The 12,160-nt window shown below is 38.1% G+C and overlaps 1 long non-coding RNA gene, 2 other non-coding genes and 1 pseudogene across 3 annotated transcripts; all 4 read left to right on the plus strand.

Annotated features, from left to right (window-relative positions):
- Positions 1 to 3,462: 3,462 nt before the first annotated feature.
- Positions 3,463 to 8,658, plus strand: LOC107503600. The gene is made up of 4 exons (XR_001595259.2): positions 3,463 to 3,564; positions 4,513 to 4,546; positions 5,352 to 7,395; positions 7,487 to 8,658. It is a non-coding gene; the product is annotated as an uncharacterized LOC107503600 (long non-coding RNA).
- LOC118606458 lies at positions 4,198 to 4,401 on the plus strand. Its single transcript, XR_004952412.1, has one exon. It is a non-coding gene; the product is annotated as a small nucleolar RNA SNORA73 family (small nucleolar RNA).
- On the plus strand, positions 5,071 to 5,277 carry LOC118606459. The gene has a single exon (XR_004952413.1). It is a non-coding gene; the product is annotated as a small nucleolar RNA SNORA73 family (small nucleolar RNA).
- A 991-nt stretch (positions 8,659 to 9,649) lies between the features above and the next one.
- On the plus strand, positions 9,650 to 9,768 carry LOC118605050 (annotated as a pseudogene).
- The last annotated feature ends 2,392 nt before the right edge of the window (positions 9,769 to 12,160 follow it).

Genomic DNA, 12,160 nt, shown 5'->3' on the forward strand with positions numbered 1-12,160 from the left:
GTTTTTGATCACTCTGTAGCATTTGATGCTTTGGACCATGTGCTAGACCTTGAAACTTCCTTGGCTTCTCAGATACCTGTCTCCTCCAATCATGCTTTCTCTGTCTTGCTGGCTTCTTCCCTGACCACCAATTAAATGAGTTCCCAAGTCCTCTCATCACTCTCCTTTCTCAAGATGAATTCAGGCATCACTCATTCTGATAACTTCTACACCTTTATCTATAACTCAGGTTTCTTGCTAGAGTCCAACCCTATATCCATTTGCCCTTTGGAAATATATATACACACCCAGATGTTCCTGAGGTAACATATATGTACCTCACAGCCTACTTTCTCAATTATCAGAGTTAGACTAGATCATCATATGTTCAGCCTCCTAAGTCTGAAACGTTGGTATCATCTGCAAGTGCCTCTCTTAAATAACACAGGTCCAGTGAGACAATAAATTCTGTGCATTCTTTATCTCGGAAGTGTCTCAATTCCTAAATATTAGATTCCTAAAATTTCTAAATCTTGCCTTGTTTATCATCCAAATTTAAAGACTAGAGGACTTTATAATCTCGAGTCTTTCCTTCAGTGTTGCTGCTGAAATTACCTTTCTAAAACACCAAGATAGTCACAGCAATTCTTTACTTCAAAATTTATTGGCCCCTAGTTACCTGCAAGATAAAATTTTAACTCAGCCTGAACTACACAATATTTTGTAATTTAGCTCTTGCCTACTTTCCAATCTCATGAAAAATCCAGGCACTTCTCCCTTTAATGTTTTTTTTCCCAATACACAGTTTTTATTGCACCTTTAAAATATCACAAATAAGTCTGAGGAATCATCCAACATCTTTGTGTTTCTGTAGCTAGACAACTTAGATCTTCACCCTGCTCAACTATTTCTTTTTCAGAAACATAGATACCATCCCAAAAATTTCTGGTATCTTTGTTTTTACCTTTTTTGTGGCTTGTTGAATCAAAGCAGCTGAATTTGATATAAGTTCAATGTCATCTTTTTTAAGAATTAACTCATCTTTCTGGGCTTGAGATATTGAACAAACAACACTTGGCCTCATTCAAACAAGACCACCATTCTCCTGAATAATGACGCTGATGGGGAAATAAGACTGCACAGACCTCATCTTGTAGCAGAAGCCCAGTGTAATGCCCTTGATCATGTTCTTTCATAACTACAAATAGTGCGAACAATAGCCAGTTTCCTTTCATTTCCCCACCATGTGTCAACCTGGAGCCTCTTCTTTTTCTTTCCAAAGAGATTGAGTTCTACATTGATGTGACTGGAGTCCCTTCACAAGGTGTTTCTGGGGCTCTTCACAATAACTGAGTCCTTTTGGAGTGATATTCACATTTTCTGGAATGTTGACAGTCTGATTGCTGAGAATGGTCTTCAACTTCGCAGTTATTAGAGAAAAAGAGAGAACTCCTTTAATGTTCTTCCTCAAGCTGACTTCTTCTCGCCCTTCCTGGGAGGGACCACAGGCCAGCTAGTTCCTCAGCCTAGAATGCTGTCATCATCCACACCCCACTCTATTATTATTATTATTATTATTATTATTATTATTATTATCCCTTCAAGTTTAGCTCAGATTTTAACTCCCCAGGGAAAGTGTCTCAGCCTTTAGCATATCGTTTAGTTCCTCTGTGTTCTCAGAATACTTTATTTATGTCATACAGTAATAGTATAATTTGCTGTCCTATCTATTTCCCCCACTGTGAGTTCTCAAGGACTGATAAAAGTGTTTCATCTAGAATCCCCCATGTCTATAGGACAATGCCTAGCAAAGAAGTCATATCCACTAAGTAAACGTTGAATGAGTGATTCAAAGGTAACCAAATACTGGTAATATCACCAGAGAAGTAGTAGAATTATCTGTCCTCCTCTAAACTACTTACTGGTTCTCAAGCAGTTTGGTTTTGTAACCCCTTTACAATCTTAAAAGTTATTCAGAACCCCAAAGAACTTACGTTACCTGTAATATCTATTTATCCTAAAATTAAAATTAAAACAGAAATTTAAAAAATACATTTCAAAATAACCCATTACACATTGATAATATATTTTCAAGAAAAATAACTATTTTCCAAAAATAGTGAGAAGAGTGGCAATGCTTTACATGTTTTGCAAATCTCTTGTCTAACAGAAGACAGTTCAATTCTTAAATCTGCTTCTGCACTCAATGTATTACTATACACTGTTTTGGTTCAAGTAAATGAAGATGATCTAGTCTCACAGATATATAGTTGGTAAAAGATGTTAACTGTTCTTTCACGTAAAATAGTATTCCATGAAAAAAATGTGGCTATTTCAGCACACAATTCAATTACATAAGTGCTTTTCCTGGAGACAGCCACTGTACTTTTGTATGCAGCAAAAGTGCTTTATGTGTATTTCTCATTCAGATATTAAAAAGATGGATATGCAAAAGTTAAGAATAAAATTATTTTTACTTCTTCAAGGATATTCTTAGGTAAAACCAACTTTTTTGAAAACTGTAAATTTGCGATGAGGAAGAATACGACCACCAGTATTGTTCAGTGACAGGGCCTTAAAATAAATACACTAAGGCACCAGCAGTTTAACCCACGATTTCATTTCAGAACATCAGTACAGTCAACACAGTGAAAAAGGCAAAGAAAGTCTAAATATTATTATGAAATAATTTTGACCTCATGGACCACAAAAGAGTCTCCGGGACCTCAGGATCCACCAACTACATTTTAAGAACCACTGCTCTAGGTCTGTTTCACATCTTAAAATCTGGGAAATAGTACCAATTGCTGTGATAGTAAATAATGTACTTAAAATACCCAGCACAAAATCTTTTAGAAGGAACACCATGAAGTACTCTACTCATATCTCAGCTGTGAGTTATTTGCATAACACTGTATTTGAAATCTTAACACATTTGCAATTATTTCACATGTAGCTTCAGGATTTTTGCCCAACTCTTTACATTAGTTGGGTTAAAATATTATTTAACATAAAATTTGCCATTTTAACCATTTATAAGTGTTCAGTTCAGTAGTATTAAGTCCATCCATTATTGTTCATATGAGGCTTTTAATTTTAGCCAATTCTGTGTAGGAGCTCTTATTTACCTAGGCATTTATCAAATCTTTACATGCGACACTCAGATTCAATCCCTTTTGAGACTTTGCATTTCTCTAGATGACGTCTATTTTTCAACTTTTTTATTTAACAGTATATCCTCCATATTGGGTGAACTGAGCAAAAATAAGTAAATTTGCTATTAGAAATGTACCTACCCGTCTATATACTTAAAAAACTGTTTCTGTAATTTACATTACCCCACCGGGGATAGAGCCAAACCGCAGACCAATGACTTTGAGCCCGATAGGGGTGGGGCCTAGCCGGCAGTAGCTTCCCAGCTCCCTTAGCGAATTTTTGAGTCCCTAACTGCGCATGGCGCAGTGCAGGCGCAGGCGCAATAGACATTTCTTGATTTCCGGTCTCTTCAGAAGGTATAAATGAGGATGCTTTGGGCTCGCTCAGTCTTTTCGGGGAAGAGTTTTCGATCTGCGTTGGTTTTGTTCGGTGAGTGTTTTTACCTTCTTGGTGTACCAGCTCTAGGTCTAGTACCCGGGCCAGATAAGCAACCCTTCTTGTGGAGATTATACTATTTAGAAAGATTGCCTTTTGCGTCATCCGCGCTAAGTACGCGTAAGTCGTGCAGTGGGTTTGGATCGGACTCTCGCGAGCTCTGGAGGCCTCGCGAGGCGCGGGCGATGGCCATGACCAAGAGACGCGAGCAACGAGCTACCACCGTGCTCGCCGAGACGGTGAAATCGCATCCCACCGCCCTCCCACGCTGGCTGTTGTGCCGTTTATTATCTTGCTTCCTAGGAATCTCATCGTCCTCGGAGTCGCACGCAGGACGGTATTCCTGATGCCCAACCACGTTTGAGCCCCGATTTCGAAGCGGACGGCTCTTAACTTTACTGCCGACTTTGACATTTAAGAGTAATTTCACGACCCTAGATGATCGGTTTAAAGATATATAAGGCGTAATTCCTGCCAAACGGATCTGCGTTTACTATTTCTTTGGCAGCGTGCTAATGAAGTATTAAGAATCCAGATGTTTAGGTACCTGGCTGAAAGTTGATTCTGGTTTCTGATATGTGACTGCTGTTCCGTCTTGAACTTGAGCTTCGTTGACTGTTTCGGTAACCAACGTGGATACCCCGGGAGGTCACTCTCCCCGGGCTCTGTCCAGGTGGCGTAGGGGAGCATAGGGCTCTGCCCCATGACGTACAGTCCCTTTCCACAACGTTGGAGATGAAGCCGGGCCTTGAGTCTGCGCCTGCATATTCCTACAGCTTCTCAGAGTCCTGTGGACAATGACTGAGGAGACAAACCATGCAGGAAACAGCTCTGTAGAGCACCTTGTCTAAATCTAGGTTGGTTAGAGGTAAAAGGAAATTTTTGCTTTAATCAGTTTTACTGTACTGCTAGATTAAGCTCTTTAATTTCCTTGTTTTGCAGCATTCACTCCAGATTCCAAATAACTTGGTTTGGGGTAAGTAAATCTACAAATTACTTTTGGCTTATTGGTGTTTGTCAACATTTTGCAGAAGACATTTAATCATTCTGAGCTCAGTCCCCTTTCATGAAGAATCTATTGCTGTTTATTACATCCAGATAGCTTTGCTACATTTTTGTAGGTATGTTAACATCATCTTAGATGTATGTTCATTTGTTGGAGAGATGGCTTTTCCTCCACCCCCTGTAAAACTTAATATTTTCACATCCTTAATACTTGTGTGATAGGGTTATTTCCACTTTCAAATGAAAAAATTTTGATAGTTTGGGTTGAAATAACCAGAGTCACAGCAAAGCTCGCACATGAGTGATTAAGTAGCTATACCATGAAATAGTCAATAGTGGTAGCTGGTTTGGAATTGATTTCAAACGAGTTACTTAACCCACTATGCACTCAAATCTACATGTGTGGTATGGATTGAAGACATCTCTAATGGATTTTGAGGAATCATGCTGTTTAGCAGTATTGCCTTAGATTACACAAATTTGTGATTAGGCATTCCAACGTGGGTACCCCCAGGAGGTCACTCTCCCTGGGGCTCTGTCCAGGTGGCGTAGGGGAGCATAGGGCTCCGCCCCAGTGATGTACAGTCCCTTTCCACAACGTTGGAGATGAAGCCGGGCCTTGAGTCTGCGCCTGCATATTCCTACAGCTTCTCAGAGTCCTGTGGACAATGACTGAGGAGACAAACCATGCAGGAAACACCTAGATTACTAAAATTTAAATTTTAAGATCATAAGTAAGACTCTTAATTAACTATTCCTTTTCTTTTTTCATTCAGGAGAGAAGAGGAGCTTTATGTAAATTGTTGACAGTTTACAATGCTTTTGCATCCTTTATTTGGCAAGGAGAGTTGGTAAAGTGATAACCCTATTGAAGATACGTGTAACTGCTCTTTATTCATCAAAGGGTGACAATACAAATAAAAGTTTAGGCATGGCTCCAGACCCCTAACAGCTGGAAGGGGTGGAATGGTCCATTAGTCAAGTGACCCATTGGAATTTATAATTGCAGAAGGCACTGATTGTCAGCATGTCAGCAGCTCTTTTTAGGATAGTACAGTCCTTGAATCTGGGAGCCCCAAGAGACCCTATGAGATGAAAATGTCATGAAACTTCAGATGTTACTTTGCCTTTTTCATCATTAACCAAGTTGACTGGGTTTTCTGACTACCTAACAGAAGCCCATGAACCTGGGTATCTTTTTAAAGATGTCAATTTCTGATGTATTTATGAATAATAAAGAGCTATATTCATCTTTGTGGTTTCTTTTTTATATGGAAATGTGGGATCAGCCCAAAAAGTATTCAGTGAATAGAAGTCCTTGTTAAATACCTATTATAACAGTTAATAGCTGATTAGTTACATACTAACCCTGAGCTTTTGTCCTGTGTATTGTCAATTTTGTGTTCAGCTTTGTATCACACTTATACCACTGGTTCCTGACCAGTTACATAGGACCGAGGTAAAAGCTCCCTGGCTAGATCCTACTTTCATCATATAGTTAGCTGGTTATATTCAAGGCTGGGTTAAATTAAGATGTGTGTCCCATGAACTTAGTTGTTGGGCTAAATGGTTCTCTGGACATAAAGTGTTGAATGATAGATCCTGGGTTCATGATTAGACCAATCCTGTCAAGTTTTTTGCAGAGGTAAATGGGCATTAGCAGCTATATGATTGGTCATAAATGTTAAAATTGCATGGCTATTGGACAGCACATCTTTACAAGCAGGTCTTGGGTTTGTGCCACAGTGGAGCCACAGACCATAGTCTAGGGATCATGCCACCCTGAACAAACCCAATGTCTGATCTCTGAAGCTAAGCAAGCTCAGGTCTTATAATTGGATGGCAGACCACCTAGGAAGACCAGGTGCTGTAGGCATAAACAATGCTAAAAATAAAAATTGCACAGCTGTTGCGTGCTAAAACTATCAGTTTCCAAGTGGGGCACTTTAGCCTGGAAGAAAATTGCCTGAGTGATGTGAGATTGAGTCACAATGGAAACTATCAAACCCTTGTACAGGCTGCCAGCATGGTAGGGAAGTCAGGCCCTGAAGGATGGGGGCTAGTGGGGAATCATCTAGAAGGTAAGGGTCTAGATTCTGGGTGGGGCTAAGAATATAAGGTGGGGGAAGGTGGGATGCTCATGAACTCAGAAGTCTTTGGGGTCAGTTTGAGGTTTGGGTGAATTTGGGTTTTGGTAAATGGTGGTCCAAATGAATATCCAGTCCATATGTGGACAGTTGCAAATGGTCTTTGAGGATAAGAGGTAGTCAATAGGTATTGCCATGGTTTTGGAGAACCTAGGAGAGCTTGTTGGCTTTTTAAACTAGGAACAGCAATATATGAAAGCTCATCTACCTACCCAAGTAGCATTTATGCCAAGCAGCGTTCTAAGCATTTGGCTTCAGTGGATATTAATCTAACCCATCTTCAAGGGAGAACTGAGGAACAAAAAGGCTAAATTGGCCAAATCCACACCTAGGAAGTAGACCCTCTGCACAAACCCGTCCAACTGCAGACTTGCTAGGAGGGAGCCAGATGGAAGTCAAAATCTTGTTTGTATCCCCAGGACTAGCCTTTGTCCAGCTCTCGATATTACCACATAACATGAGAGTAGGTGCTCAGTAAAATGAACAGCTTTTCCCCAACAACCAGGGAATTTATCCAGTGCTTATTACAAATTCACAGGGTGTAGGGGTGGATAATTAATGCTGTGTGGGAAATACTTGCATTTCTCCTGATGTCTAAGGAGAACTGAAACAAAGCTGTCAAAGGTAGTGTAGGTCTTGCCCTTTGTCCTAAACTATCTTGCCACATTTCCCTGTTTGTAGACTTTTCCAAACAGGCTTTTCTGGCCTTTTTCTGGGCAGACAATCATGTCAACTGTTGCCAAACTTGGAGTCATACTGCTTAGGTTTGAATCCTGGTACTACCACTTCCTGTCCATGTGACCTTGGGCAAGCCGCCTAACCTCTCTTCCTCAATTTCTTCATAGAATGGGGATGATAAAAGTACCTACCTAAAGAGCTCTATAAAATGAAACAAAAACAAAAACCTACCTCTTGGGGTTTTAATGAAAATTAAATGAATATTTGTAAAGTTTGTTAGAGTCCCACAATGAGTACAATGAGCTCATTATATAAAATCCCCAAACTTCTCAAGCAAACAAGTAGGGATGCAGTTACCTCACCCAGAACCACCATACTTTTCCAGGAGGACAAAAAGGACAGTAACTTCCCCCCAAATCATCTATTAAGTAGCGGAAGCAGGATTTGAACTTAACTCCAAAACTATATAATAATATACTATTATCTCTGAACACGGGCATGTGCTAAGATGTATGTGTACATTATTTCATCTAATGCTCTCTCTGTAAAGTAAGTACTCTTGTGCCCATTTTGCAAATGTAACATTGGAGGATTTGAGGAACTTGCCCAAGTTACACAGCCAGTAAATGGCAAAGCACTCACCTGAGCAAGGCAATTGACTACAGAACCTATCCTCAATTTATATGTTACACCTCAAAAAAGTATCAACTATTTCCACCTGGTTAAAATGACAGAACTTTTCTAAACTAAGCTAATATAGTCACGACTACACCATAAAAACTCAGTTTCAGTTGTAATGGAATTATAAATCTAGCTTTACGTGACTCCGAAAATGTTAAAGAAGATGAGTACAGTTTTCTGGGAAGAAAGACCCCTTCCCTGGCCATGCCTCCCTCTTTCACCCCTTTCTGGCTTTGTGCATGTGTTTACCTCTGATAGTACCTGACATTTAATGAGTACTTGCCACATGTGCTAGGCATTCTTTAATCCTTAAAACAGCTCTATGCCATGCAGGGACTTTTATTAAATCTATATTATAGAAAAAGAAGACAAGGTTAGATTATTTGCCCAAGATCATGCAGAGTGAGACCTGAAGGTGTGAGTCTCTAAAGCCTGAACCATTAGCCACCATCCTCACTTCCCCCTCCCCTAAACATCTGACACCTTGAGCATTCCATCATGATCATTAGCATTCTGATATGATTATTTTCCAATTGATGTTTATCTAACCGACTAGTGGGGGACCTCAGGGAATGGCGCTATATATGTAAACTCAGTCACTAGTACTGTGCCTGGCACATAGTGAACACTGGTTGACTTTTTCTGCATCTATTTCACTGATTTCTATTTTAATCTTTATTGTTTTCTTCTGTTTAGTTGGAGTTTAGTTTGCCCTTCTTTTCCTAATTTCTTAAAGCAGAAGCTGAGAACATTGATTTGAGACCTTGCTTTTTTCCTAATATAGGCATTTAGTGCTATGAGTTTCCCCCAAATAATCACTTTGACAATATCCCACAAATCTGGTATATTGTGTTTTTATTCAGTTAAAATACTTTCAAATTCCCTTCTGATTTCTTCTTTGATATATGGGCTACTTAGAGGTGTATTAGTTTCTAAGTATTTCGGAGTTTTCCAAAGAACTTTCTGTTGTTGTTTTCTACTTTAATTCCATTGTAGTCCAAGGATATATTTTGTATGACTTGAATCTTTTTGAATTTACCAAGACTTGTTCTATGATCCAGAATAAGGTTTATCTTGGTATATATTTCACATGCACTTAAAAGAATGTGCATTTTACTGTTGTTTGAAAAAAACAAAGTGGAGTGTGAAGAAAGGTGAAGTGTTTTATAAATGTCAATAGGTTCAAATTGGTTGAAAGTGTTCAAGTCTACAATATCCTTGCTGGTTTTATGTCCACTTATTCTGTCAATTATTGAGTGGGATATTGAAATTTCCAGCTATAGTTGTAGATTTGTCTATTTCTTCTAGAAGTTATATCAGTTTTTGCTTTGTGTATTTTGAAGCTCTGTTATTCAAAGTTTCATATATGTTTAGGAGTATGCATTTTGATTGATTCCTTTACTATTATGACATTACCTTCTTTGTCTCTATATTATTTGCTCTGAAATCTACTTTGTATGCTATTATAGCTACTACAGCTTTCTTTTGACTGGTGTTGCCAGTGTATATCTTTTTCTATCCTTTTACTTTAAACCTATTTGTGTATTTATACTTAAAGTCTATTTCTTGTCTATGGCCATGCCACCCTGAATGTGCCCAATCTCATCTGATCTCGGAAGCTAAGGAGGGCTGGGCCTGGTTAGTACTTGGATAGGAGGCCACCTAGAAATACCAGGTGATGTAGGTGTGAAAAAATAATAATAAAATAAATAAAGTATATTTCTTGCAGGCAGTGTATAGTTGGGTCTTACTTTTTTATGACAATTTGCCTTTTAATTGGAGTATTTAAACTATGTTTTTATATGATCAATGTGCTTAGGTTTGAGTCTTATCATCTTGATATTTGATTTCTAATTGTCTCATCTGTTCTTACTACCTTTGTCTTTTCTGCCTTTTGTAAGTTATCTTTTTCTAATTACATCTTATCTTCTTTATTAACTTACTAGCTATAACTTTGTTTTGTTATTTTTGTGATTGCTTTTGGGTTTATAGTATACATCTTATAACTTCTCAGAGTCTACATTCAATTGATTTTATAACTCTTCACCTATTATAGTATAAGAATCTTGCAATATATTTTTCACGCCAGTCTTTCTTATTATTGTCATGTATTTTATATGTTATAAAACTCACAATGCATTCTTTTTATTTAAATAAACAGTTGTCTTTCTCTTTTAAGTTTTGAAAAAAAAAATCATATATTTACCCATGTAGTTACATTTCCAGTACTCTTCATTCCTTCGTGTAGATCCAGATTCTCATCCGGTATCACTTTTCTTCCGCCCAAAGGTCTTTCTTTAATGTTTCTTTTACTATGGAGTCTGATGGCGATGAGTTCTTTCATCATTTGTACATCTGAAAATACCTCAACTTCATCTTCATTTTTGAAAGATGTTTTTGCTAGATATACTTTACTAGACATAATTTTGCTGAAACACTTTGGAAATGTTGCTCCATTGTCATCTTATTTGCATTGTATTCTCGTTTTTGTTTCTCTGTACTGACATGTTGCATTGTATCCTTGTCTTGTTCCTCTGTACATAACAGGTCTTTATTCTGACTGCTTTTAAGATTTTCTATCATTGATTTTGAGCAACTTAATTTTGATATGTCTTGCTTCTTGCACTTGGAGTTCCTTGAGCTTCTTGTATTTTGTATTAGAGTTCTCCAGGGAAACAGGACCAATAGGATGTATGTGTATAGATAGATATAGATAAGTATTTTAAAGAATTGGCTTATGTGTTTGTGGGAGCTGGCAAGTCTGAAATCTGTTGGTAGGTTAGCAGGCTGGAAATCCCAGCAAGAGCTGATATTACGGTCTTGAGACTAGAGACAGACTTGGCAGAGTTCTTTTTCTTAAGGCCTTCAACTGATTGGATGAGGCCCACCCAAATTACAGCAGTTAATCTGCTTTTCTCAAAGTCTACTGATTTAAAGGTTATCATGTCCAAAAAATAGCTTCACAGCAACATCTAGACTGGTGTTTGACCAAACAACTGGGCACCATAGCCTAGTCAAAATGACACAAAATTAACCATCACAGATCTTTAGGTTTATAGTTTGGACATTTTTAGCCATTATTTCTCCTTATATTTTCTGTCCCCAACTCTTTGCTTTCAGGGTTTCCAATTACCTGTATATTAGGTCCCTTAAAGTTATTACATAGCTTACTAACGCTATTTTTACTTTTAAAAATTTTTTTCTGTGTTTCACTTTGGGTTATTTTTATTGCTGTGCCTTCAAGTTCACTAATCTATTGTTAATCCTACCCAGTGTATTTGCCATCTTATATATTGTCAACAATTTTACTTTTATATCTTCTATGTCTCTACTTGATTTTTGGACATATAAAATATGTTATAATAACTTTTAATGTTATTCAAGTTTCATTCTATCATCTGTGTCAGTTCTGGGTTGGGTTCATTACTTGTTTTCCTTATGGTGTGTATTCAATAAATAAAACAATCAGCATGTGGAAAAAATGAAATCGATATTTGGGTTCTAAGAAAGAAAAGATAAGTGGAGCCAAGAAAGGCTCCATGGAGATGAGAACTGAATTAAACCTTAAAAATATCAAGAATTCAACTAGGCAGGAAGGAAGGCACCTGGGAGGGAGAACAGGCCAGATACAAGTGAGAAGGTAGGAATGAGCATGGGCATCTTCGGAGTACACAGTATAGAGGCTAAGGGGGAAATGAGAAATCAACAGCTTGAGAGATTTGCCGCCTAGTGCTCCAAGCACAGCAATGAAGAAATATCTGAGTCTTTAAAGATTTCTAAACAGGGCATGGTCTCACAGCTATAATTTAGGAAGACTAACCTGGGGATCTTGGTAGAATAAAATGGAAGGAAAGAAATGAGAGGTGGGAGCAGAAGCAAGCAAGGTGGTACTTTAGACCAGAGAGGCACAAAGAGAAACATGAAGAGTTGAGGAGAGGGAGGAATCAGAAAAGAAGTTCAGGTTTGAATCTGTACTTACTGAAGAACCTTAACTTTGACTGGAATGAGGAAGTTGTGGGGAATCTAGATCCATGGGAAATGAGTTTTATTTTTGGTGTTCGGTCTTCTGGGTAGAGATG

Source organism: Rousettus aegyptiacus, unplaced genomic scaffold (genome assembly GCF_014176215.1).
Source record: "Rousettus aegyptiacus isolate mRouAeg1 unplaced genomic scaffold, mRouAeg1.p scaffold_m13_p_1, whole genome shotgun sequence".
Taxonomy (NCBI): domain Eukaryota; kingdom Metazoa; phylum Chordata; class Mammalia; order Chiroptera; family Pteropodidae; genus Rousettus; species Rousettus aegyptiacus.